The sequence below is a fragment of the Hippocampus zosterae genome, chromosome 14, assembly GCF_025434085.1.
Source record: "Hippocampus zosterae strain Florida chromosome 14, ASM2543408v3, whole genome shotgun sequence".
Taxonomy (NCBI): Eukaryota; Metazoa; Chordata; class Actinopteri; order Syngnathiformes; family Syngnathidae; genus Hippocampus; species Hippocampus zosterae.
Window position 1 is genome coordinate 19,510,396 of NC_067464.1, and position 24,945 is coordinate 19,535,340.

Sequence of the window (24,945 nt, forward strand, 5' to 3'; positions counted from 1 at the left end):
CAGCCATGCTGTCAGTTAGCTGGCATGAAATTCTTCATATGAAACAGTCCTGTGTCATCTGTTTCCATAGTGTAGTGGTTATCACGTTCGTCTCACACACGAAAGGTCCCCTGTTCGAGACTTGGTGGAAAAAATCCTGACTCCTTTTTGATTTGCTGTAATAAATTGCATCACCAAAATCATTTAAATGAGAGCTACTCCCCGTCAGGGAATCGAACCCTGGTCTTCCGCCTGACAGGCGGAGATACTGTCCACTATACTAACGAGGAATGGAGTCTTTCAAGAAGCTTTAACTGCCAAAACACAGGCCATGCTATCAGTTAGCTGGCATGAAATTCTTCATATGAAACAGTCCTGTGTCATCTGTTTCCATATTGTAGTGGTTATCACGTTCGTCTCACACACGAAAGGTCCCCAATTAGAAACTGGGTGGAAACAAACCCTACTCCTTTTTGATTTGCTGTAATAAACTGCATCACAAAAACCATTTCAATTAGAGCTACTCCCCGTCAGGGAATCGAACCCAGGTCTTCCGCGTGACGGGCGGAGATACTGTCCACTATACTACCGAGGAACGCAGTCTTTCAAGCTCTACGTGCCAAAACACCAGCCATGCTATCACTTAGTTCGAAACTAGGTGGAAACAAACCTTACTCCTTTTTGATTTGCTGAAAAAACTGCACCAACAAAATCATTGAGTACCGTATTTTCACGACTATAAGGCGCCATTAAAAGTCTTAAATTTTCTCCAAAATGGACAGGACGCCTTATGGTGCGGAGCGTCCTTTATATGCGCTGAGTTTCAAAATCTGACTGACCGCCGACACGCTGTTTATATAGAGAAAAGGCGGAAGTGACTGTGAAAGAAGTCGGCCAATCAGGGAAGGGTGGGCGTGTATATATACATATAGGGAGAGGGAGCGAGAGAGAGAGAGAGAGAGGGAGGGAGAGAGAGGACAGACAAGCTAGTCCGCCAATGGTGAAGGGTGGGCGTGTAAGTGGACGCCTCAAGCCAGTACCAACACTTGTATAGAGTGTGGCAATGTGCATTGTTGCAAAACAACTCCGGTTTTGGTTTCTAAGAACCCCTGAAAATAAATTCGACAAAAAGACACGCCTACGAAGCTCAGTTCAAACTTGAAGCCACCGGTTATGCTTTTGGCATGCGTGCCCATCTCATAGCAGCGGTGAAAAAACAAGTTCAAGCAAATGAGCTTGCCGTTATTCCCGGAGGCTTGAGTAAAGAACTCCAACCGCTGGACATTGGCATCAACCGGGCGTTCAAAGTAAAGTTGCAAACGGCATGGGAACAATGGATGATCGGTGGCAAACACAACTTTACAAAGAGTGAGAGGCAGCGCTTGGCGAGTTACGCCACAATACGCAACAACGAGAGGGAACGCGGCGTTTTTGATGGATTACGGTACTTGCACAATTGTTCAATTCTTTCTACACACACACGCGCTGCCACCATGTTTCGCTCTGTTCTTTACTTTCAAATGTGGGAAAGCTTCACACGAGAGAAATGTTGACTTTGCTGTTGCTACTCCTTCTTTCCGCTCGGCAATGCGTAGCAACTCACACTGGCATGTGATGCATTCAATGACAACTGAGATGTGCAGTCCTCTGCTTCTGATACAGAGGATGAGGACTTTGATGGATTTCTGGGTGATGATTGATCGAAAAACGTGAGAACATTGTACGATGGCTAAATAAAATACACCCGAACTCAGTTCTGCTTTCGTTGCCTTTTTAAAAAAGTGTTTTTATCTTATCTGTATGTCTTGGCATGCTACCGTATGCTTCAAGCTAACGTGTTAGAGTGCGCGCATGCATGCCGTATGTTTAAGCTGGCATATGTTTTACCACTGTAAAACTGCGGCCATTAGTACGATGCGTCCTGTGTATGTGTAAAATACAGAAATGTCACCCATTAATGAGACTGCGGCCATTAGTACGATGCGTCGAATAGTCGTGAAAATACGGTAATTCCCCGTCAGCATGACATTCTTCATATGAAACAGTGCTGTGACGTCTGTTTCCATAGTGTAGTGGTTATCACGTTCGTCTAACACACGAGAGGTCCCCAGTTTGAAACTGGGTGGAAACAAACCTTACTCCTTTCTGATTTGCTGAAAAAACTGCACCAACAAAATCATTTAAATAAGAGCGACTCCCTGTCAGGGAATCTAACCCTTTGCTTCTGCGTGACAGGCGGAGTTACTGTCCACGATACTAACGAGGAATGGAGTCTTTCAAGAAGCTTTAACTGCCAGAACACAGGCCATGCTATCAGTTAGCTGGCATGAAATTCTTCATATGAAACAGTCCTGTGTCATCTGTTTCCATAGTGTAGTGGTTATCACGTTCGTCTCACACACGAAAGGTCCCCAGTTCGAAACTGGGTGGAAACAAACCCTACTCCTTTTTGATTTGCTGTAATAAACTGCATCACAAAAACCATTTAAATTAGAGCTACTCCCCGTCAGGGAATCGAACCCTGGTCTTCCGCGTGACAAGCGGAGATACTGTCCACTATACTAACGAGGAACACGGTCTATCATGAAGCTCTACGAGCCAAAACACAAGCCATGCTATCAGTTAGCTGGCATGAAATTCTTCATATGAAACAGTCCTGTGTCATCTGTTTCCATAGTGTAGTGGTTATCACGTTCGTCTCACACACGAAAGGTCCCCAGTTCGAAACTGGGTGGAAACAAACCTTTCTCCTTTCTGATTTGCTGAAAAAACTGCACCAACAAAATGATTTAAATAAGAGCTACTCCCCGTCAGGGAATCTAACCCTGGGCTTCTGCGTGACAGGCGGAGTTACTGTCCACTATAATAACGAGGAATGGAGTCTTTCAAGAAGCTTTAACTGCCAAAACACAGGCCATGCTATCAGTTAGCTGGCATGAAATTCTTCATATGAAACAGTCCTGTGTCATCTGTTTCCATAGTGTAGTGGTTTTCACGTTCGTCTAACACACGAAAGGTCCCCAGTTCGAAACTGGGTGGAAACAAACCTTACTCCTTTTTGATTTGCTGAAAAAACTGCACCAACAGAATCATTGAGTAATTCCCCGTCAGCATGACATTCTTCATATGAAACAGTCCTGTGTCATCTGTTTCCATAGTGTAGTGGTTATCACGTTCGTCTCACACACGAGAGGAAAAAACAACCCTGACTCCTTTTTGATTTGCTGTAATAAACTGCATCACCAAAATAATTCAGATAAGAGCTACTCCCCGTCAGGGAATCGAACCCTGGTCTTCCACGTGACAGGCGGAGATACTGTCCACTATACTAACGAGCAACACGGTCTTTCAAGAAGCTCTACGAGGCCAAAACACAAGCCATGCTATCAGTTAGCTGGCATGAAATTCTTCATATGAGACAGTACAGTGTCATCTGTTTCCATAGTGTAGTTGTTATCACGTTCGTCTCACACACGAAAGGTCCCCAGTTCGAAACTGGGTGGAAACAAACCTTACTCCTTTCTGATTTGCTGAAAAAACTGCACCAACAAAATCATTTAAATAAGAGCTACTCCCCGTCAGGGAATCTAACCCTGGGCTTCTGCGTGACAGGTGGAGTTACTGTCCACTATACTAACGAGGAATGGAGTCTTTCAAGAAGCTTTAACTGCCAAAACACAGGCCATGCTATCAGTTAGCTGGCATGAAATTCTTCATATGAAACAGGCCTGTGTCATGTGTTTCCATAGTGTAGTGGTTATCACGTTCGTCTAACACACGAAAGGTCCCCAGTTCGAAACTGGGTGGAAACAAACCATACTCCTTTTTGATTTGCTGTAATAAACTGCATCACAAAAACCATTTAAATTTGAGCTACTCCCCGTCAGGGAATCGAACCCTGGTCTTCCGCGTGACAAGCGGAGATACTGTCCACTATACTAACGAGGAACACGGTCTATCATGAAGCTCTACGAGCCAAAACACAAGCCATGCTATCAGTTAGCTGGCATAAAATTCTTCATATGAAACAGTCTGTGTCATCTGTTTCCATAGTGTAGTGGTTATCACGTTCGTCTCACACACGAAAGGTCCCCAGTTCGAAACTGGGTGGAAACAAACCTTTCTCCTTTCTGATTTGCTGAAAAAACTGCACCAACAAAATCATTTAAATAAGAGCTACTCCCCGTCAGGGAATCTAACCCTGGGCTTCTGCGTGACAGGCGGAGTTACTGTCCACTATAATAACGAGGAATGGAATCTTTCAAGAAGCTTTAACTGCCAAAACACAGGCCATGCTATCAGTTAGCTGGCATGAAATTCTTCATATGAAACAGTCCTGTGTCATTTGTTTCCATAGTGTAGTTGTTATCACGTTCGTCTCACACACGAGAGGTCCCCAGTTCGAAACTGGGTGGAAACAAACCTTACTCCTTTCTGATTTGCTGAAAAAACTGCACCAACAAAATCATTTAAATAAGAGCGACTCCCTGTCAGGGAATCTAACCCTGTGCTTCTGCGTGACAGGCGGAGTTACTGTCCACGATACTAACGAGGAATGGAGTCTTTCAAGAAGCTTTAACTGCCAGAACACAGGCCATGCTATCAGTTAGCTGGCATGAAATTCTTCATATGAAACAGTCCTGTGTCATCTGTTTCCATAGTGTAGTGGTTATCACGTTCGTCTCACACACGAAAGGTCCCCAATTTGAAACTGGGTGGAAACAAACACTACTCCTTTTTGATTTGCTGTAATAAACTGCATCACAAAAACCATTTCAATTATAGCTACTCCCCGTCAGGGAATCGAACCCAGGTCTTCCGTGTGACGGGCGGAGATACTGTCCACTATACTAACGAGGAACACGGTCTTTCAAGAAGCTCTACGAGCCAAAACACAAGCCATGCTATCAGTTAGCTGGCATGAAATTCTTCATATGAAACGGTCCTGTGTCATCTGTTTCCATAGTGTAGTGGTTATCACGTTCGTTTCACACACGAAAGGTCCCCAGTTCGAAACTGGGTGGAAACAAACCTTACTCCTTTTTGATTTGCTGAAAAAACTGCACCAACAAAATCATTTAAATAAGAGCTACTCCCCGTCAGGGAATCTAACCCTGGGCATCTGCGTGACAGGCGGAGATACTGTCCACTATACTAACGAGGAGTGGAGTCGTTCAAGAAGCTTTAACTGCCAAAACACAGGCCATGCTATCAGTTTGCTGGCATGAAATTCTTCATATTAAAACAGTCCTGTGTCATCTGTTTCCATAGTGTAGTGGTTATCACGTTCGTCTAACACACGAACGGTCCCCAGTTCGAAACTAGGTGGAAACAAACCTTACTCCTTTTTGATTTGCTGAAAAAACTGCACCAACAAAATCATTGAGTAATTCCCCGTCAGCATGACATTCTTCATATGAAACAGTGCTGTGATATCTGTTTCCATAGTGTAGTGGTTATCACGTTTGTCTCACACACGAAAGGTCCCCAGTTCGAAACTGGATGGAAACAATCCCTACTCCTTTTTGATTTGCTGTAATAAACTGCATCACCAAAATCATTTAAATTAGAGCAACTCTCTGTCAGGGAATCTAACCCTGGGCTTCTGCGTGACAGGCGGAGATACTGTCCACTATACTACCGAGGAACGCAGTCTTTCAAGCTCTACGTGCCAAAACACCAGCCATGCTATCACTTAGTTCGAAACTAGGTGGAAACAAACCTTACTCCTTTTTGATTTGCTGAAAAAACTGCACCAACAAAATCATTGAGTAATTCCCCGTCAGCATGACATTCTTCATATGAAACAGTGCTGTGACATCTGTTTCCATAGTGTAGTGGTTATCACGTTTGTCTAACACACGAGAGGTCCCCAGTTCGAAACTGGGTGGAAACAAACCTTACTCCTTTCTGATTTGCTGAAAAAACTGCACCAACAAAATCATTTAAGTAAGAGCGACTCCCTGTCAGGGAATTGGTGGAAAAAATCCTGACTCCTTCTTGATATGCTGTAATAAATTGCATCACCAAAATCATTTAAGTGAGAGCTACTCCCCGTCAGGGAATCGAACACTGGTCTTCCGCGTGACAGGCGGAGATACTGTCCACTATACTAACGAGGAACACAGTCTTTCAAGAAGCTCTACGAGGCCAAAACACAAGCCATGCTATCAGTTAGCTGGCATGAAATTCTTCATATGAGACAGTACAGTGTCATCTGTTTCCATAGTGTAGTTGTTATCACGTTCGTCTCACACACGAAAGGTCCCCAGTTCGAAACTGGGTGGAAACAAACCTTACTCCTTTCTGATTTGCTGAAAAAACTGCACCAACAAAATCATTTAAATAAGAGCTACTCCCCGTCAGGGAATCTAACCCTGGGCTTCTGCGTGACAGGTGGAGTTACTGTCCACTATACTAACGAGGAATGGAGTCTTTCAAGAAGCTTTAACTGCCAAAACACAGGCCATGCTATCAGTTAGCTGGCATGAAATTCTTCATATGAAACAGTCCTGTGTCATCTGTTTCCATAGTGTAGTGGTTATCACGTTCATCTCACACACGAAAGGTCCCCTGTTCGAAACTGCGTGGAAACAATCCATACTCCTTTTTGATTTGCTGTAATAAACTGCATCACCAAAACCATTTAAATTAGAGCTACTGCCCGTCAGGGAATTGAACGCGGTCTTCCGCGTGACAGGCGGAGATACTGTCCACTATACTAACGAGGATCACAGTCTTTCAATAAGCTCTATGTGCCAAAACACCAGCCATGCTGTCAGTTAGCTGGCATGAAATTCTTCATATGAAACAGTCCTGTGTCATCTGTTTCCATAGTGTAGTGGTTATCACGTTCGTCTCACACACGAAAGGTCCCCTGTTCGAGACTTGGTGGAAAAAATCCTGACTCCTTTTTGATTTGCTGTAATAAATTGCATCACCAAAATCATTTAAATGAGAGCTACTCCCCGTCAGGGAATCGAACCCTGGTCTTCCGCCTGACAGGCGGAGATACTGTCCACTATACTAACGAGGAATGGAGTCTTTCAAGAAGCTTTAACTGCCAAAACACAGGCCATGCTATCAGTTAGCTGGCATGAAATTCTTCATATGAAACAGTCCTGTGTCATCTGTTTCCATATTGTAGTGGTTATCACGTTCGTCTCACACACGAAAGGTCCCCAATTAGAAACTGGGTGGAAACAAACCCTACTCCTTTTTGATTTGCTGTAATAAACTGCATCACAAAAACCATTTCAATTAGAGCTACTCCCCGTCAGGGAATCGAACCCAGGTCTTCCGCGTGACGGGCGGAGATACTGTCCACTATACTACCGAGGAACGCAGTCTTTCAAGCTCTACGTGCCAAAACACCAGCCATGCTATCACTTAGTTCGAAACTAGGTGGAAACAAACCTTACTCCTTTTTGATTTGCTGAAAAAACTGCACCAACAAAATCATTGAGTAATTCCCCGTCAGCATGACATTCTTCATATGAAACAGTGCTGTGACGTCTGTTTCCATAGTGTAGTGGTTATCACGTTCGTCTAACACACGAGAGGTCCCCAGTTTGAAACTGGGTGGAAACAAACCTTACTCCTTTCTGATTTGCTGAAAAAACTGCACCAACAAAATCATTTAAATAAGAGCGACTCCCTGTCAGGGAATCTAACCCTTTGCTTCTGCGTGACAGGCGGAGTTACTGTCCACGATACTAACGAGGAATGGAGTCTTTCAAGAAGCTTTAACTGCCAGAACACAGGCCATGCTATCAGTTAGCTGGCATGAAATTCTTCATATGAAACAGTCCTGTGTCATCTGTTTCCATAGTGTAGTGGTTATCACGTTCGTCTCACACACGAAAGGTCCCCAGTTCGAAACTGGGTGGAAACAAACCTTACTCCTTTTTGATTTGCTGAAAAAACTGCACCAACAGAATCATTGAGTAATTCCCGTCAGCATGACATTCTTCATATGAAACAGTCCTGTGTCATCTGTTTCCATAGTGCGGTGGTTATCACGTTCGTCTCACACACGAGAGGAAAAAACAACCCTGACTCCTTTTTGATTTGCTGTAATAAACTGCATCACCAAAATAATTTAGATAAGAGCTACTCCCCGTCAGGGAATCGAACCCTGGTCTTCCACGTGACAGGCGGAGATACTGTCCACTATGCTAACGAGGAACACGGTCTTTCAAGAAGCTCTACGTGCCAAAACACAAGCCATGCTATCAGTTAGCTGGCATGAAATTCTTCATATGAAACAGGCCTGTGTCATGTGTTTCCATAGTGTAGTGGTTATCACGTTCGTCTAACACACGAAAGGTCCCCAGTTCGAAACTGGGTGGAAACAAACCCTACTCCTTTCTGATTTGCTGTAATAAACTGCATCACAAAAACCATTTAAATTAGAGCTACTCCCCGTCAGGGAATCGAACCCTGGTCTTCCGCGTGACAAGCGGAGATACTGTCCACTATACTAACGAGGAACACGGTCTATCATGAAGCTCTACGAGCCAAAACACAAGCCATGCTATCAGTTAGCTGGCATGAAATTCTTCATATGAAACAGTCCTGTGTCATCTGTTTCCATAGTGTAGTGGTTATCACGTTCGTCTCACACACGAAAGGTCCCCAGTTCGAAACTGGGTGGAAACAAACCTTTCTCCTTTCTGATTTGCTGAAAAAACTGCACCAACAAAATCATTTAAATAAGAGCTACTCCCCGTCAGGGAATCTAACCCTGGGCTTCTGCGTGACAGGCGGAGTTACTGTCCACTATAATAACGAGGAATGGAGTCTTTCAAGAAGCTTTAACTGCCAAAACACAGGCCATGCTATCAGTTAGCTGGCATGAAATTCTTCATATGAAACAGTCCTGTGTCATCTGTTTCCATAGTGTAGTGGTTTTCACGTTCGTCTAACACACGAAAGGTCCCCAGTTCGAAACTGGGTGGAAACAAACCTTACTCCTTTTTGATTTGCTGAAAAAACTGCACCAACAGAATCATTGAGTAATTCCCCGTCAGCATGACATTCTTCATATGAAACAGTCCTGTGTCATCTGTTTCCATAGTGTAGTGGTTATCACGTTCGTCTCACACACGAGAGGAAAAAACAACCCTGACTCCTTTTTGATTTGCTGTAATAAACTGCATCACCAAAATAATTCAGATAAGAGCTACTCCCCGTCAGGGAATCGAACCCTGGTCTTCCACGTGACAGGCGGAGATACTGTCCACTATACTAACGAGCAACACGGTCTTTCAAGAAGCTCTACGTGCCAAAACACAAGCCATGCTATCAGTTAGCTGGCATGAAATTCTTCATATGAAACAGGCCTGTGTCATGTGTTTCCATAGTGTAGTGGTTATCACGTTCGTCTAACACACGAAAGGTCCCCAGTTCGAAACTGGGTGGAAACAAACCCTACTCCTTTTTGATTTGCTGTAATAAACTGCATCACAAAAACCATTTAAATTTGAGCTACTCCCCGTCAGGGAATCGAACCCTGGTCTTCCGCGTGACAAGCGGAGATACTGTCCACTATACTAACGAGGAACACGGTCTATCATGAAGCTCTACGAGCCAAAACACAAGCAATGCTATCAGTTAGCTGGCATAAAATTCTTCATATGAAACAGTCTGTGTCATCTGTTTCCATAGTGTAGTGGTTATCACGTTCGTCTCACACACGAAAGGTCCCCAGTTCGAAACTGGGTGGAAACAAACCTTTCTCCTTTCTGATTTGCTGAAAAAACTGCACCAACAAAATCATTTAAATAAGAGCTACTCCCCGTCAGGGAATCTAACCCTGGGCTTCTGCGTGACAGGCGGAGTTACTGTCCACTATAATAACGAGGAATGGAATCTTTCAAGAAGCTTTAACTGCCAAAACACAGGCCATGCTATCAGTTAGCTGGCATGAAATTCTTCATATGAAACAGTCCTGTGTCATTTGTTTCCATAGTGTAGTTGTTATCACGTTCGTCTCACACACGAGAGGTCCCCAGTTCGAAACTGGGTGGAAACAAACCTTACTCCTTTCTGATTTGCTGAAAAAACTGCACCAACAAAATCATTTAAATAAGAGCGACTCCCTGTCAGGGAATCTAACCCTGTGCTTCTGCGTGACAGGCGGAGTTACTGTCCACGATACTAACGAGGAATGGAGTCTTTCAAGAAGCTTTAACTGCCAGAACACAGGCCATGCTATCAGTTAGCTGGCATGAAATTCTTCATATGAAACAGTCCTGTGTCATCTGTTTCCATAGTGTAGTGGTTATCACGTTCGTCTCACACACGAAAGGTCCCCAATTTGAAACTGGGTGGAAACAAACACTACTCCTTTTTGATTTGCTGTAATAAACTGCATCACAAAAACCATTTCAATTATAGCTACTCCCCGTCAGGGAATCGAACCCAGGTCTTCCGTGTGACGGGCGGAGATACTGTCCACTATACTAACGAGGAACACGGTCTTTCAAGAAGCTCTACGAGCCAAAACACAAGCCATGCTATCAGTTAGCTGGCATGAAATTCTTCATATGAAACGGTCCTGTGTCATCTGTTTCCATAGTGTAGTGGTTATCACGTTCGTTTCACACACGAAAGGTCCCCAGTTCGAAACTGGGTGGAAACAAACCTTACTCCTTTTTGATTTGCTGAAAAAACTGCACCAACAAAATCATTTAAATAAGAGCTACTCCCCGTCAGGGAATCTAACCCTGGGCATCTGCGTGACAGGCGGAGATACTGTCCACTATACTAACGAGGAGTGGAGTCGTTCAAGAAGCTTTAACTGCCAAAACACAGGCCATGCTATCAGTTTGCTGGCATGAAATTCTTCATATTAAAACAGTCCTGTGTCATCTGTTTCCATAGTGTAGTGGTTATCACGTTCGTCTAACACACGAACGGTCCCCAGTTCGAAACTAGGTGGAAACAAACCTTACTCCTTTTTGATTTGCTGAAAAAACTGCACCAACAAAATCATTGAGTAATTCCCCGTCAGCATGACATTCTTCATATGAAACAGTGCTGTGATATCTGTTTCCATAGTGTAGTGGTTATCACGTTTGTCTCACACACGAAAGGTCCCCAGTTCGAAACTGGATGGAAACAATCCCTACTCCTTTTTGATTTGCTGTAATAAACTGCATCACCAAAATCATTTAAATTAGAGCAACTCTCTGTCAGGGAATCTAACCCTGGGCTTCTGCGTGACAGGCGGAGATACTGTCCACTATACTACCGAGGAACGCAGTCTTTCAAGCTCTACGTGCCAAAACACCAGCCATGCTATCACTTAGTTCGAAACTAGGTGGAAACAAACCTTACTCCTTTTTGATTTGCTGAAAAAACTGCACCAACAAAATCATTGAGTAATTCCCCGTCAGCATGACATTCTTCATATGAAACAGTGCTGTGACATCTGTTTCCATAGTGTAGTGGTTATCACGTTTGTCTAACACACGAGAGGTCCCCAGTTCGAAACTGGGTGGAAACAAACCTTACTCCTTTCTGATTTGCTGAAAAAACTGCACCAACAAAATCATTTAAGTAAGAGCGACTCCCTGTCAGGGAATTGGTGGAAAAAATCCTGACTCCTTCTTGATATGCTGTAATAAATTGCATCACCAAAATCATTTAAGTGAGAGCTACTCCCCGTCAGGGAATCGAACACTGGTCTTCCGCGTGACAGGCGGAGATACTGTCCACTATACTAACGAGGAACACAGTCTTTCAAGAAGCTCTACGAGGCCAAAACACAAGCCATGCTATCAGTTAGCTGGCATGAAATTCTTCATATGAGACAGTACAGTGTCATCTGTTTCCATAGTGTAGTTGTTATCACGTTCGTCTCACACACGAAAGGTCCCCAGTTCGAAACTGGGTGGAAACAAACCTTACTCCTTTCTGATTTGCTGAAAAAACTGCACCAACAAAATCATTTAAATAAGAGCTACTCCCCGTCAGGGAATCTAACCCTGGGCTTCTGCGTGACAGGTGGAGTTACTGTCCACTATACTAACGAGGAATGGAGTCTTTCAAGAAGCTTTAACTGCCAAAACACAGGCCATGCTATCAGTTAGCTGGCATGAAATTCTTCATATGAAACAGTCCTGTGTCATCTGTTTCCATAGTGTAGTGGTTATCACGTTCATCTCACACACGAAAGGTCCCCTGTTCGAAACTGCGTGGAAACAATCCATACTCCTTTTTGATTTGCTGTAATAAACTGCATCACCAAAACCATTTAAATTAGAGCTACTGCCCGTCAGGGAATTGAACGCGGTCTTCCGCGTGACAGGCGGAGATACTGTCCACTATACTAACGAGGATCACAGTCTTTCAATAAGCTCTATGTGCCAAAACACCAGCCATGCTGTCAGTTAGCTGGCATGAAATTCTTCATATGAAACAGTCCTGTGTCATCTGTTTCCATAGTGTAGTGGTTATCACGTTCGTCTCACACACGAAAGGTCCCCTGTTCGAGACTTGGTGGAAAAAATCCTGACTCCTTTTTGATTTGCTGTAATAAATTGCATCACCAAAATCATTTAAATGAGAGCTACTCCCCGTCAGGGAATCGAACCCTGGTCTTCCGCCTGACAGGCGGAGATACTGTCCACTATACTAACGAGGAATGGAGTCTTTCAAGAAGCTTTAACTGCCAAAACACAGGCCATGCTATCAGTTAGCTGGCATGAAATTCTTCATATGAAACAGTCCTGTGTCATCTGTTTCCATATTGTAGTGGTTATCACGTTCGTCTCACACACGAAAGGTCCCCAATTAGAAACTGGGTGGAAACAAACCCTACTCCTTTTTGATTTGCTGTAATAAACTGCATCACAAAAACCATTTCAATTAGAGCTACTCCCCGTCAGGGAATCGAACCCAGGTCTTCCGCGTGACGGGCGGAGATACTGTCCACTATACTACCGAGGAACGCAGTCTTTCAAGCTCTACGTGCCAAAACACCAGCCATGCTATCACTTAGTTCGAAACTAGGTGGAAACAAACCTTACTCCTTTTTGATTTGCTGAAAAAACTGCACCAACAAAATCATTGAGTAATTCCCCGTCAGCATGACATTCTTCATATGAAACAGTGCTGTGACGTCTGTTTCCATAGTGTAGTGGTTATCACGTTCGTCTAACACACGAGAGGTCCCCAGTTTGAAACTGGGTGGAAACAAACCTTACTCCTTTCTGATTTGCTGAAAAAACTGCACCAACAAAATCATTTAAATAAGAGCGACTCCCTGTCAGGGAATCTAACCCTTTGCTTCTGCGTGACAGGCGGAGTTACTGTCCACGATACTAACGAGGAATGGAGTCTTTCAAGAAGCTTTAACTGCCAGAACACAGGCCATGCTATCAGTTAGCTGGCATGAAATTCTTCATATGAAACAGTCCTGTGTCATCTGTTTCCATAGTGTAGTGGTTATCACGTTCGTCTCACACACGAAAGGTCCCCAGTTCGAAACTGGGTGGAAACAAACCTTACTCCTTTTTGATTTGCTGAAAAAACTGCACCAACAGAATCATTGAGTAATTCCCGTCAGCATGACATTCTTCATATGAAACAGTCCTGTGTCATCTGTTTCCATAGTGCGGTGGTTATCACGTTCGTCTCACACACGAGAGGAAAAAACAACCCTGACTCCTTTTTGATTTGCTGTAATAAACTGCATCACCAAAATAATTTAGATAAGAGCTACTCCCCGTCAGGGAATCGAACCCTGGTCTTCCACGTGACAGGCGGAGATACTGTCCACTATGCTAACGAGGAACACGGTCTTTCAAGAAGCTCTACGTGCCAAAACACAAGCCATGCTATCAGTTAGCTGGCATGAAATTCTTCATATGAAACAGGCCTGTGTCATGTGTTTCCATAGTGTAGTGGTTATCACGTTCGTCTAACACACGAAAGGTCCCCAGTTCGAAACTGGGTGGAAACAAACCCTACTCCTTTCTGATTTGCTGTAATAAACTGCATCACAAAAACCATTTAAATTAGAGCTACTCCCCGTCAGGGAATCGAACCCTGGTCTTCCGCGTGACAAGCGGAGATACTGTCCACTATACTAACGAGGAACACGGTCTATCATGAAGCTCTACGAGCCAAAACACAAGCCATGCTATCAGTTAGCTGGCATGAAATTCTTCATATGAAACAGTCCTGTGTCATCTGTTTCCATAGTGTAGTGGTTATCACGTTCGTCTCACACACGAAAGGTCCCCAGTTCGAAACTGGGTGGAAACAAACCTTTCTCCTTTCTGATTTGCTGAAAAAACTGCACCAACAAAATCATTTAAATAAGAGCTACTCCCCGTCAGGGAATCTAACCCTGGGCTTCTGCGTGACAGGCGGAGTTACTGTCCACTATAATAACGAGGAATGGAGTCTTTCAAGAAGCTTTAACTGCCAAAACACAGGCCATGCTATCAGTTAGCTGGCATGAAATTCTTCATATGAAACAGTCCTGTGTCATCTGTTTCCATAGTGTAGTGGTTTTCACGTTCGTCTAACACACGAAAGGTCCCCAGTTCGAAACTGGGTGGAAACAAACCTTACTCCTTTTTGATTTGCTGAAAAAACTGCACCAACAGAATCATTGAGTAATTCCCCGTCAGCATGACATTCTTCATATGAAACAGTCCTGTGTCATCTGTTTCCATAGTGTAGTGGTTATCACGTTCGTCTCACACACGAGAGGAAAAAACAACCCTGACTCCTTTTTGATTTGCTGCAATAAACTGCATCACCAAAATAATTCAGATAAGAGCTACTCCCCGTCAGGGAATCGAACCCTGGTCTTCCACGTGACAGGCGGAGATACTGTCCACTATACTAACGAGCAACACGGTCTTTCAAGAAGCTCTACGTGCCAAAACACAAGCCATGCTATCAGTTAGCTGGCATGAAATTCTTCATATGAAACAGGCCTGTGTCATGTGTTTCCATAGTGTAGTGGTTATCACGTTCGTCTAACACACGAAAGGTCCCCAGTTCGAAACTGGGTGGAAACAAACCCTACTCCTTTTTGATAAACTGTAATAAACTGCATCACAAAAACCATTTAAATTTGAGCTACTCCCCGTCAGGGAATCGAACCCTGGTCTTCCGCGTGACAAGCGGAGATACTGTCCACTATACTAACGAGGAACACGGTCTATCATGAAGCTCTACGAGCCAAAACACAAGCAATGCTATCAGTTAGCTGGCATAAAATTCTTCATATGAAACAGTCTGTGTCATCTGTTTCCATAGTGTAGTGGTTATCACGTTCGTCTCACACACGAAAGGTCCCCAGTTCGAAACTGGGTGGAAACAAACCTTTCTCCTTTCTGATTTGCTGAAAAAACTGCACCAACAAAATCATTTAAATAAGAGCTACTCCCCGTCAGGGAATCTAACCCTGGGCTTCTGCGTGACAGGCGGAGTTACTGTCCACTATAATAACGAGGAATGGAATCTTTCAAGAAGCTTTAACTGCCAAAACACAGGCCATGCTATCAGTTAGCTGGCATGAAATTCTTCATATGAAACAGTCCTGTGTCATTTGTTTCCATAGTGTAGTTGTTATCACGTTCGTCTCACACACGAGAGGTCCCCAGTTCGAAACTGGGTGGAAACAAACCTTACTCCTTTCTGATTTGCTGAAAAAACTGCACCAACAAAATCATTTAAATAAGAGCGACTCCCTGTCAGGGAATCTAACCCTGTGCTTCTGCGTGACAGGCGGAGTTACTGTCCACGATACTAACGAGGAATGGAGTCTTTCAAGAAGCTTTAACTGCCAGAACACAGGCCATGCTATCAGTTAGCTGGCATGAAATTCTTCATATGAAACAGTCCTGTGTCATCTGTTTCCATAGTGTAGTGGTTATCACGTTCGTCTCACACACGAAAGGTCCCCAATTTGAAACTGGGTGGAAACAAACACTACTCCTTTTTGATTTGCTGTAATAAACTGCATCACAAAAACCATTTCAATTATAGCTACTCCCCGTCAGGGAATCGAACCCAGGTCTTCCGTGTGACGGGCGGAGATACTGTCCACTATACTAACGAGGAACACGGTCTTTCAAGAAGCTCTACGAGCCAAAACACAAGCCATGCTATCAGTTAGCTGGCATGAAATTCTTCATATGAAACGGTCCTGTGTCATCTGTTTCCATAGTGTAGTGGTTATCACGTTCGTTTCACACACGAAAGGTCCCCAGTTCGAAACTGGGTGGAAACAAACCTTACTCCTTTTTGATTTGCTGAAAAAACTGCACCAACAAAATCATTTAAATAAGAGCTACTCCCCGTCAGGGAATCTAACCCTGGGCATCTGCGTGACAGGCGGAGATACTGTCCACTATACTAACGAGGAGTGGAGTCGTTCAAGAAGCTTTAACTGCCAAAACACAGGCCATGCTATCAGTTTGCTGGCATGAAATTCTTCATATTAAAACAGTCCTGTGTCATCTGTTTCCATAGTGTAGTGGTTATCACGTTCGTCTAACACACGAACGGTCCCCAGTTCGAAACTAGGTGGAAACAAACCTTACTCCTTTTTGATTTGCTGAAAAAACTGCACCAACAAAATCATTGAGTAATTCCCCGTCAGCATGACATTCTTCATATGAAACAGTGCTGTGATATCTGTTTCCATAGTGTAGTGGTTATCACGTTTGTCTCACACACGAAAGGTCCCCAGTTCGAAACTGGATGGAAACAATCCCTACTCCTTTTTGATTTGCTGTAATAAACTGCATCACCAAAATCATTTAAATTAGAGCAACTCTCTGTCAGGGAATCTAACCCTGGGCTTCTGCGTGACAGGCGGAGATACTGTCCACTATACTACCGAGGAACGCAGTCTTTCAAGCTCTACGTGCCAAAACACCAGCCATGCTATCACTTAGTTCGAAACTAGGTGGAAACAAACCTTACTCCTTTTTGATTTGCTGAAAAAACTGCACCAACAAAATCATTGAGTAATTCCCCGTCAGCATGACATTCTTCATATGAAACAGTGCTGTGACATCTGTTTCCATAGTGTAGTGGTTATCACGTTTGTCTAACACACGAGAGGTCCCCAGTTCGAAACTGGGTGGAAACAAACCTTACTCCTTTCTGATTTGCTGAAAAAACTGCACCAACAAAATCATTTAAGTAAGAGCGACTCCCTGTCAGGGAATTGGTGGAAAAAATCCTGACTCCTTCTTGATATGCTGTAATAAATTGCATCACCAAAATCATTTAAGTGAGAGCTACTCCCCGTCAGGGAATCGAACACTGGTCTTCCGCGTGACAGGCGGAGATACTGTCCACTATACTAACGAGGAACACAGTCTTTCAAGAAGCTCTACGAGGCCAAAACACAAGCCATGCTATCAGTTAGCTGGCATGAAATTCTTCATATGAGACAGTACAGTGTCATCTGTTTCCATAGTGTAGTTGTTATCACGTTCGTCTCACACACGAAAGGTCCCCAGTTCGAAACTGGGTGGAAACAAACCTTACTCCTTTCTGATTTGCTGAAAAAACTGCACCAACAAAATCATTTAAATAAGAGCTACTCCCCGTCAGGGAATCTAACCCTGGGCTTCTGCGTGACAGGTGGAGTTACTGTCCACTATACTAACGAGGAATGGAGTCTTTCAAGAAGCTTTAACTGCCAAAACACAGGCCATGCTATCAGTTAGCTGGCATGAAATTCTTCATATGAAACAGTCCTGTGTCATCTGTTTCCATAGTGTAGTGGTTATCACGTTCATCTCACACACGAAAGGTCCCCTGTTCGAAACTGCGTGGAAACAATCCATACTCCTTTTTGATTTGCTGTAATAAACTGCATCACCAAAACCATTTAAATTAGAGCTACTGCCCGTCAGGGAATTGAACGCGGTCTTCCGCGTGACAGGCGGAGATACTGTCCACTATACTAACGAGGATCACAGTCTTTCAATAAGCTCTATGTGCCAAAACACCAGCCATGCTGTCAGTTAGCTGGCATGAAATTCTTCATATGAAACAGTCCTGTGTCATCTGTTTCCATAGTGTAGTGGTTATCACGTTCGTCTCACACACGAAAGGTCCCCTGTTCGAGACTTGGTGGAAAAAATCCTGACTCCTTTTTGATTTGCTGTAATAAATTGCATCACCAAAATCATTTAAATGAGAGCTACTCCCCGTCAGGGAATCGAACCCTGGTCTTCCGCCTGACAGGCGGAGATACTGTCCACTATACTAACGAGGAATGGAGTCTTTCAAGAAGCTTTAACTGCCAAAACACAGGCCATGCTATCAGTTAGCTGGCATGAAATTCTTCATATGAAACAGTCCTGTGTCATCTGTTTCCATATTGTAGTGGTTATCACGTTCGTCTCACACACGAAAGGTCCCCAATTAGAAACTGGGTGGAAACAAACCCTACTCCTTTTTGATTTGCTGTAATAAACTGCATCACAAAAACCATTTCAATTAGAGCTACTCCCCGTCAGGGAATCGAACCCAGGTCTTCCGCGTGACGGGCGGAGATACTGTCCACTATACTACCGAGGAACGCAGTCTTCAAGCTCTACGTGCCAAAACACCAGCCATGCTATCACTTAGTTCGAAACTAGGTGGAAACAAACCTTACTCCTTTTTGATTTGCTGAAAAAACTGCACCAACAAAATCATTGAGTAATTCCCCGTCAGCATGACATTCTTCATATGAAACAGTGCTGTGACGTCTGTTTCCATAGTGTAGTGGTTATCACGTTCGTCTAACACACGAGAGGTCCCCAGTTTGAAACTGGGTGGAAACAAACCTTACTCCTTTCTGATTTGCTGAAAAAACTGCACCAACAAAATCATTTAAATAAGAGCGACTCCCTGTCAGGGAATCTAACCCTTTGCTTCTGCGTGACAGGCGGAGTTACTGTCCACGATACTAACGAGGAATGGAGTCTTTCAAGAAGCTTTAACTGCCAGAACACAGGCCATGCTATCAGTTAGCTGGCATGAAATTCTTCATATGAAACAGTCCTGTGTCATCTGTTTCCATAGTGTAGTGGTTATCACGTTCGTCTCACACACGAAAGGTCCCCAGTTCGAAACTGGGTGGAAACAAACCTTACTCCTTTTTGATTTGCTGAAAAAACTGCACCAACAGAATCATTGAGTAATTCCCGTCAGCATGACATTCTTCATATGAAACAGTCCTGTGTCATCTGTTTCCATAGTGCGGTGGTTATCACGTTCGTCTCACACACGAGAGGAAAAAACAACCCTGACTCCTTTTTGATTTGCTGTAATAAACTGCATCACCAAAATAATTTAGATAAGAGCTACTCCCCGTCAGGGAATCGAACCCTGGTCTTCCACGTGACAGGCGGAGATACTGTCCACTATGCTAACGAGGAACACGGTCTTTCAAGAAGCTCTACGTGCCAAAACACAAGCCATGCTATCAGTTAGCTGGCATGAAATTCTTCATATGAAACAGGCCTGTGTCATGTGTTTCCATAGTGTAGTGGTTATCACGTTCGTCTAACACACGAAAGGTCCCCAGTTCGAAACTGGGTGGAAACAAACCCTACTCCTTTCTGATTTGCTGTAATAAACTGCATCACAAAAACCATTTAAATTAGAGCTACTCCCCGTCAGGGAATCGAACCCTGGTCTTCCGCGTGACAAGCGGAGATACTGTCCACTATACTAACGAGGAACACGGTCTATCATGAAGCTCTACGAGCCAAAACACAAGCCATGCTATCAGTTAGCTGGCATGAAATTCTTCATATGAAACAGTCCTGTGTCATCTGTTTCCATAGTGTAGTGGTTATCACGTTCGTCTCACACACGAAAGGTCCCCAGTTCGAAACTGGGTGGAAACAAACCTTTCTCCTTTCTGATTTGCTGAAAAAACTGCACCAACAAAATCATTTAAATAAGAGCTACTCCCCGTCAGGGAATCTAACCCTGGGCTTCTGCGTGACAGGCGGAGTTACTGTCCACTATAATAACGAGGAATGGAGTCTTTCAAGAAGCTTTAACTGCCAAAACACAGGCCATGCTATCAGTTAGCTGGCATGAAATTCTTCATATGAAACAGTCCTGTGTCATCTGTTTCCATAGTGTAGTGGTTATCACGTTCATCTCACACACGAAAGGTCCCCTGTTCGAAACTGCGTGGAAACAATCCATACTCCTTTTTGATTTGCTGTAATAAACTGCATCACCAAAACCATTTAAATTAGAGCTACTGCCCGTCAGGGAATTGAACGCGGTCTTCCGCGTGACAGGCGGAGATACTGTCCACTATACTAACGAGGATCACAGTCTTTCAATAAGCTCTATGTGCCAAAACACCAGCCATGCTGTCAGTTAGCTGGCATGAAATTCTTCATATGAAACAGTCCTGTGTCATCTGTTTCCATAGTGTAGTGGTTATCACGTTCGTCTCACACACGAAAGGTCCCCTGTTCGAGACTTGGTGGAAAAAATCCTGACTCCTTTTTGATTTGCTGTAATAAATTGCATCACCAAAATCATTTAAATGAGAGCTACTCCCCGTCAGGGAATCGAACCCTGGTCTTCCGCCTGACAGGCGGAGATACTGTCCACTATACTAACGAGGAATGGAGTCTTTCAAGAAGCTTTAACTGCCAAAACACAGGCCATGCTATCAGTTAGCTGGCATGAAATTCTTCATATGAAACAGTCCTGTGTCATCTGTTTCCATATTGTAGTGGTTATCACGTTCGTCTCACACACGAAAGGTCCCCAATTAGAAACTGGGTGGAAACAAACCCTACTCCTTTTTGATTTGCTGTAATAAACTGCATCACAAAAACCATTTCAATTAGAGCTACTCCCCGTCAGGGAATCGAACCCAGGTCTTCCGCGTGACGGGCGGAGATACTGTCCACTATACTACCGAGGAACGCAGTCTTTCAAGCTCTACGTGCCAAAACACCAGCCATGCTATCACTTAGTTCGAAACTAGGTGGAAACAAACCTTACTCCTTTTTGATTTGCTGAAAAAACTGCACCAACAAAATCATTGAGTAATTCCCCGTCAGCATGACATTCTTCATATGAAACAGTGCTGTGACGTCTGTTTCCATAGTGTAGTGGTTATCACGTTCGTCTAACACACGAGAGGTCCCCAGTTCGAAACTGGGTAGAAACAAACCTTACTCCTTTTTGATTTGCTGAAAAAACTGCACCAACAGAATCATTGAGTAATTCCCCGTCAGCATGACATTCTTCATATGAAACAGTCCTGTGTCATCTGTTTCCATAGTGCGGTGGTTATCACGTTCGTCTCACACACGAGAGGAAAAAACAACCCTGACTCCTTTTTGATTTGCTGTAATAAACTGCATCACCAAAATAATTTAGATAAGAGCTACTCCCCGTCAGGGAATCGAACCCTGGTCTTCCACGTGACAGGCGGAGATACTGTCCACTATGCTAACGAGGAACACGGTCTTTCAAGAAGCTCTACGTGCCAAAACACAAGCCATGCTATCAGTTAGCTGGCATGAAATTCTTCATATGAAACAGGCCTGTGTCATGTGTTTCCATAGTGTAGTGGTTATCACGTTCGTCTAACACACGAAAGGTCCCCAGTTCGAAACTGGGTGGAAACAAACCCTACTCCTTTCTGATTTGCTGTAATAAACTGCATCACAAAAACCATTTAAATTAGAGCTACTCCCCGTCAGAGAATCGAACCCTGGTCTTCCGCGTGACAAGCGGAGATACTGTCCACTATACTAACGAGGAACACGGTCTATCATGAAGCTCTACGAGCCAAAACACAAGCCATGCTATCAGTTAGCTGGCATGAAATTCTTCATATGAAACAGTCCTGTGTCATCTGTTTCCATAGTGTAGTGGTTATCACGTTCGTCTCACACACGAAAGGTCCCCAGTTCGAAACTGGGTGGAAACAAACCTTTCTCCTTTCTGATTTGCTGAAAAAACTGCACCAACAAAATCATTTAAATAAGAGCTACTCCCCGTCAGGGAATCTAACCCTGGGCTTCTGCGTGACAGGCGGAGTTACTGTCCACTATAATAACGAGGAATGGAGTCTTTCAAGAAGCTTTAACTGCCAAAACACAGGCCATGCTATCAGTTAGCTGGCATGAAATTCTTCATATGAAACAGTCCTGTGTCATCTGTTTCCATAGTGTAGTGGTTATCACGTTCATCTCACACACGAAAGGTCCCCTGTTCGAAACTGCGTGGAAACAATCCATACTCCTTTTTGATTTGCTGTAATAAACTGCATCACCAAAACCATTTAAATTAGAGCTACTGCCCGTCAGGGAATTGAACGCGGTCTTCCGCGTGACAGGCGGAGATACTGTCCACTATACTAACGAGGATCACAGTCTTTCAATAAGCTCTATGTGCCAAAACACCAGCCATGCTGTCAGTTAGCTGGCATGAAATTCTTCATATGAAACAGTCCTGTGTCATCTGTTTCCATAGTGTAGTGGTTATCACGTTCGTCTCACACACGAAAGGTCCCCTGTTCGAGACTTGGTGGAAAAAATCCTGACTCCTTTTTGATTTGCTGTAATAAATTGCATCACCAAAATCATTTAAATGAGAGCTACTCCCCGTCAGGGAATCGAACCCTGGTCTTCCGCCTGACAGGCGGAGATACTGTCCACTATACTAACGAGGAATGGAGTCTTTCAAGAAGCTTTAACTGCCAAAACACAGGCCATGCTATCAGTTAGCTGGCATGAAATTCTTCATATGAAACAGTCCTGTGTCATCTGTTTCCATATTGTAGTGGTTATCACGTTCGTCTCACACACGAAAGGTCCCCAATTAGAAACTGGGTGGAAACAAACCCTACTCCTTTTTGATTTGCTGTAATAAACTGCATCACAAAAACCATTTCAATTAGAGCTACTCCCCGTCAGGGAATCGAACCCAGGTCTTCCGCGTGACGGGCGGAGATACTGTCCACTATACTACCGAGGAACGCAGTCTTTCAAGCTCTACGTGCCAAAACACCAGCCATGCTATCACTTAGTTCGAAACTAGGTGGAAACAAACCTTACTCCTTTTTGATTTGCTGAAAAAACTGCACCAACAAAATCATTGAGTAATTCCCCGTCAGCATGACATTCTTCATATGAAACAGTGCTGTGACGTCTGTTTCCATAGTGTAGTGGTTATCACGTTCGTCTAACACACGAGAGGTCCCCAGTTCGAAACTGGGTGGAAACAAACCTTACTCCTTTCTGATTTGCTGAAAAAACTGCACCAACAAAATCATTTAAATAAGAGCGACTCCCTGTCAGGGAATCTAACCCTGTGCTTCTGCGTGACAGGCGGAGTTACTGTCCACGATACTAACGAGGAATGGAGTCTTTCAAGAAGCTTTAACTGCCAGAACACAGGCCATGCTATCAGTTAGCTGGCATGAAATTCTTCATATGAAACAGTCCTGTGTCATCTGTTTCCATAGTGTAGTGGTTATCACGTTCGTCTCACACACGAAAGGTCCCCAGTTCGAAACTGGGTGGAAACAAACCTTACTCCTTTTTGATTTGCTGAAAAAACTGCACCAACAGAATCATTGAGTAATTCCCCGTCAGCATGACATTCTTCATATGAAACAGTCCTGTCTCATCTGTTTCCATAGTGTAGTGGTTATCACGTTCGTCTCACACACGAGAGGAAAAAACAACCCTGACTCCTTTTTGATTTGCTGTAATAAACTGCATCACCAAAATAATTTAGATAAGAGCTACTCCCCGTCAGGGAATCGAACCCTGGTCTTCCACGTGACAGGCGGAGATACTGTCCACTATGCTAACGAGGAACACGGTCTTTCAAGAAGCTCTACGTGCCAAAACACAAGTCATGCTATCAGTTAGCTGGCATGAAATTCTTCATATGAAACAGGCCTGTGTCATGTGTTTCCATAGTGTAGTGGTTATCACGTTCGTCTAACACACGAAAGGTCCCCAGTTCGAAACTGGGTGGAAACAAACCCTACTCCTTTTTGATTTGCTGTAATAAACTGCATCACAAAAACCATTTAAATTAGAGCTACTCCCCGTCAGGGAATCGAACCCTGGTCTTCCGCGTGACAAGCGGAGATACTGTCCACTATACTAACGAGGAACACGGTCTATCATGAAGCTCTACGAGCCAAAACACAAGCCATGCTATCAGTTAGCTGGCATGAAATTCTTCATATGAAACAGTCCTGTGTCATCTGTTTCCATAGTGTAGTGGTTATCACGTTCGTCTCACACACGAAAGGTCCCCAGTTCGAAACTGGGTGGAAACAAACCTTTCTCCTTTCTGATTTGCTGAAAAAACTGCACCAACAAAATCATTTAAATAAGAGCTACTCCCCGTCAGGGAATCTAACCCTGGGCTTCTGCGTGACAGGCGGAGTTACTGTCCACTATAATAACGAGGAATGGAGTCTTTCAAGAAGCTTTAACTGCCAAAACACAAGCCATGCTATCAGTTAGCTGGCATGAAATTCTTCATATTAAAACAGTCCTGTGTCATCTGTTTCCATAGTGTAGTGGTTATCACGTTCGTCTCACACACGAAAGGTCCCCTGTTCGAAACTTGGTGGAAAAAATCCTGACTCCTTTTTGATTTGCTGTAATAAATTGCATCACCAAAATCATTTAAATGAGAGCTACTCCCCGTCAGGGAATCGAACCCTGGTCTTCCGCGTGACAGGCGGAGATTATGTCCACTATACTAACGAGGAACACGGTCTTTCAAGAAGCTCTACGAGCCAAAACACAAGCCATGCTATCAGTTAGCTGGCATGAAATTCTTCATATGAAACAGTCCAGTGTCATCTGTTTCCATAGTGTAGTGGTTATCACGTTCGTCTCACACACGAAATGTCCCCTGTTCGAAACTTGGTGGAAAAAATCCTGACTCCTTTTTGATTTGCTGTAA

At 43.8% G+C, this 24,945-nt stretch overlaps 34 non-coding genes across 34 annotated transcripts; 26 read left to right on the top strand and 8 right to left on the bottom strand.

The window, feature by feature from the left end:
- The first annotated feature begins 2,341 nt into the window (after positions 1-2,341).
- Positions 2,342-2,414, top strand: trnav-cac (transfer RNA valine (anticodon CAC)). Its single transcript has one exon. It is a non-coding gene; the product is annotated as a tRNA-Val (tRNA).
- Positions 2,415-2,478: 64 nt separating this feature from the next.
- trnad-guc (transfer RNA aspartic acid (anticodon GUC)) lies at positions 2,479-2,550 on the bottom strand. The gene has a single exon. It is a non-coding gene; the product is annotated as a tRNA-Asp (tRNA).
- Positions 2,551-2,646: 96 nt separating this feature from the next.
- trnav-cac (transfer RNA valine (anticodon CAC)) lies at positions 2,647-2,719 on the top strand. The gene has a single exon. It is a non-coding gene; the product is annotated as a tRNA-Val (tRNA).
- Positions 2,720-3,718: 999 nt separating this feature from the next.
- Positions 3,719-3,791, top strand: trnav-aac (transfer RNA valine (anticodon AAC)). Its single transcript has one exon. It is a non-coding gene; the product is annotated as a tRNA-Val (tRNA).
- A 64-nt stretch (positions 3,792-3,855) lies between these two features.
- On the bottom strand, positions 3,856-3,927 carry trnad-guc (transfer RNA aspartic acid (anticodon GUC)). The gene has a single exon. It is a non-coding gene; the product is annotated as a tRNA-Asp (tRNA).
- Positions 3,928-4,022: 95 nt separating this feature from the next.
- trnav-cac (transfer RNA valine (anticodon CAC)) lies at positions 4,023-4,095 on the top strand. The gene has a single exon. It is a non-coding gene; the product is annotated as a tRNA-Val (tRNA).
- An 840-nt stretch (positions 4,096-4,935) lies between these two features.
- On the top strand, positions 4,936-5,008 carry trnav-cac (transfer RNA valine (anticodon CAC)). The gene has a single exon. It is a non-coding gene; the product is annotated as a tRNA-Val (tRNA).
- Positions 5,009-7,800: 2,792 nt separating this feature from the next.
- Positions 7,801-7,873, top strand: trnav-cac (transfer RNA valine (anticodon CAC)). The gene has a single exon. It is a non-coding gene; the product is annotated as a tRNA-Val (tRNA).
- A 389-nt stretch (positions 7,874-8,262) lies between these two features.
- Positions 8,263-8,335, top strand: trnav-aac (transfer RNA valine (anticodon AAC)). The gene has a single exon. It is a non-coding gene; the product is annotated as a tRNA-Val (tRNA).
- Positions 8,336-8,399: 64 nt separating this feature from the next.
- trnad-guc (transfer RNA aspartic acid (anticodon GUC)) lies at positions 8,400-8,471 on the bottom strand. Its single transcript has one exon. It is a non-coding gene; the product is annotated as a tRNA-Asp (tRNA).
- A 96-nt stretch (positions 8,472-8,567) lies between these two features.
- Positions 8,568-8,640, top strand: trnav-cac (transfer RNA valine (anticodon CAC)). Its single transcript has one exon. It is a non-coding gene; the product is annotated as a tRNA-Val (tRNA).
- A 694-nt stretch (positions 8,641-9,334) lies between these two features.
- Positions 9,335-9,407, top strand: trnav-aac (transfer RNA valine (anticodon AAC)). The gene has a single exon. It is a non-coding gene; the product is annotated as a tRNA-Val (tRNA).
- A 64-nt stretch (positions 9,408-9,471) lies between these two features.
- Positions 9,472-9,543, bottom strand: trnad-guc (transfer RNA aspartic acid (anticodon GUC)). Its single transcript has one exon. It is a non-coding gene; the product is annotated as a tRNA-Asp (tRNA).
- Positions 9,544-9,638: 95 nt separating this feature from the next.
- Positions 9,639-9,711, top strand: trnav-cac (transfer RNA valine (anticodon CAC)). Its single transcript has one exon. It is a non-coding gene; the product is annotated as a tRNA-Val (tRNA).
- Positions 9,712-10,551: 840 nt separating this feature from the next.
- Positions 10,552-10,624, top strand: trnav-cac (transfer RNA valine (anticodon CAC)). The gene has a single exon. It is a non-coding gene; the product is annotated as a tRNA-Val (tRNA).
- A 2,792-nt stretch (positions 10,625-13,416) lies between these two features.
- trnav-cac (transfer RNA valine (anticodon CAC)) lies at positions 13,417-13,489 on the top strand. Its single transcript has one exon. It is a non-coding gene; the product is annotated as a tRNA-Val (tRNA).
- A 389-nt stretch (positions 13,490-13,878) lies between these two features.
- trnav-aac (transfer RNA valine (anticodon AAC)) lies at positions 13,879-13,951 on the top strand. Its single transcript has one exon. It is a non-coding gene; the product is annotated as a tRNA-Val (tRNA).
- Positions 13,952-14,015: 64 nt separating this feature from the next.
- On the bottom strand, positions 14,016-14,087 carry trnad-guc (transfer RNA aspartic acid (anticodon GUC)). The gene has a single exon. It is a non-coding gene; the product is annotated as a tRNA-Asp (tRNA).
- A 96-nt stretch (positions 14,088-14,183) lies between these two features.
- trnav-cac (transfer RNA valine (anticodon CAC)) lies at positions 14,184-14,256 on the top strand. Its single transcript has one exon. It is a non-coding gene; the product is annotated as a tRNA-Val (tRNA).
- A 694-nt stretch (positions 14,257-14,950) lies between these two features.
- trnav-aac (transfer RNA valine (anticodon AAC)) lies at positions 14,951-15,023 on the top strand. The gene has a single exon. It is a non-coding gene; the product is annotated as a tRNA-Val (tRNA).
- Positions 15,024-15,087: 64 nt separating this feature from the next.
- Positions 15,088-15,159, bottom strand: trnad-guc (transfer RNA aspartic acid (anticodon GUC)). Its single transcript has one exon. It is a non-coding gene; the product is annotated as a tRNA-Asp (tRNA).
- A 95-nt stretch (positions 15,160-15,254) lies between these two features.
- Positions 15,255-15,327, top strand: trnav-cac (transfer RNA valine (anticodon CAC)). Its single transcript has one exon. It is a non-coding gene; the product is annotated as a tRNA-Val (tRNA).
- Positions 15,328-16,167: 840 nt separating this feature from the next.
- On the top strand, positions 16,168-16,240 carry trnav-cac (transfer RNA valine (anticodon CAC)). Its single transcript has one exon. It is a non-coding gene; the product is annotated as a tRNA-Val (tRNA).
- Positions 16,241-19,031: 2,791 nt separating this feature from the next.
- Positions 19,032-19,104, top strand: trnav-cac (transfer RNA valine (anticodon CAC)). Its single transcript has one exon. It is a non-coding gene; the product is annotated as a tRNA-Val (tRNA).
- Positions 19,105-19,493: 389 nt separating this feature from the next.
- Positions 19,494-19,566, top strand: trnav-aac (transfer RNA valine (anticodon AAC)). The gene has a single exon. It is a non-coding gene; the product is annotated as a tRNA-Val (tRNA).
- Positions 19,567-19,630: 64 nt separating this feature from the next.
- trnad-guc (transfer RNA aspartic acid (anticodon GUC)) lies at positions 19,631-19,702 on the bottom strand. Its single transcript has one exon. It is a non-coding gene; the product is annotated as a tRNA-Asp (tRNA).
- Positions 19,703-19,798: 96 nt separating this feature from the next.
- trnav-cac (transfer RNA valine (anticodon CAC)) lies at positions 19,799-19,871 on the top strand. The gene has a single exon. It is a non-coding gene; the product is annotated as a tRNA-Val (tRNA).
- Positions 19,872-21,559: 1,688 nt separating this feature from the next.
- trnav-aac (transfer RNA valine (anticodon AAC)) lies at positions 21,560-21,632 on the top strand. Its single transcript has one exon. It is a non-coding gene; the product is annotated as a tRNA-Val (tRNA).
- Positions 21,633-21,864: 232 nt separating this feature from the next.
- trnav-cac (transfer RNA valine (anticodon CAC)) lies at positions 21,865-21,937 on the top strand. The gene has a single exon. It is a non-coding gene; the product is annotated as a tRNA-Val (tRNA).
- Positions 21,938-23,162: 1,225 nt separating this feature from the next.
- Positions 23,163-23,235, top strand: trnav-aac (transfer RNA valine (anticodon AAC)). The gene has a single exon. It is a non-coding gene; the product is annotated as a tRNA-Val (tRNA).
- Positions 23,236-23,466: 231 nt separating this feature from the next.
- trnav-cac (transfer RNA valine (anticodon CAC)) lies at positions 23,467-23,539 on the top strand. Its single transcript has one exon. It is a non-coding gene; the product is annotated as a tRNA-Val (tRNA).
- A 390-nt stretch (positions 23,540-23,929) lies between these two features.
- Positions 23,930-24,002, top strand: trnav-aac (transfer RNA valine (anticodon AAC)). The gene has a single exon. It is a non-coding gene; the product is annotated as a tRNA-Val (tRNA).
- Positions 24,003-24,066: 64 nt separating this feature from the next.
- trnad-guc (transfer RNA aspartic acid (anticodon GUC)) lies at positions 24,067-24,138 on the bottom strand. The gene has a single exon. It is a non-coding gene; the product is annotated as a tRNA-Asp (tRNA).
- A 96-nt stretch (positions 24,139-24,234) lies between these two features.
- On the top strand, positions 24,235-24,307 carry trnav-cac (transfer RNA valine (anticodon CAC)). The gene has a single exon. It is a non-coding gene; the product is annotated as a tRNA-Val (tRNA).
- Positions 24,308-24,945: the final 638 nt, after the last annotated feature.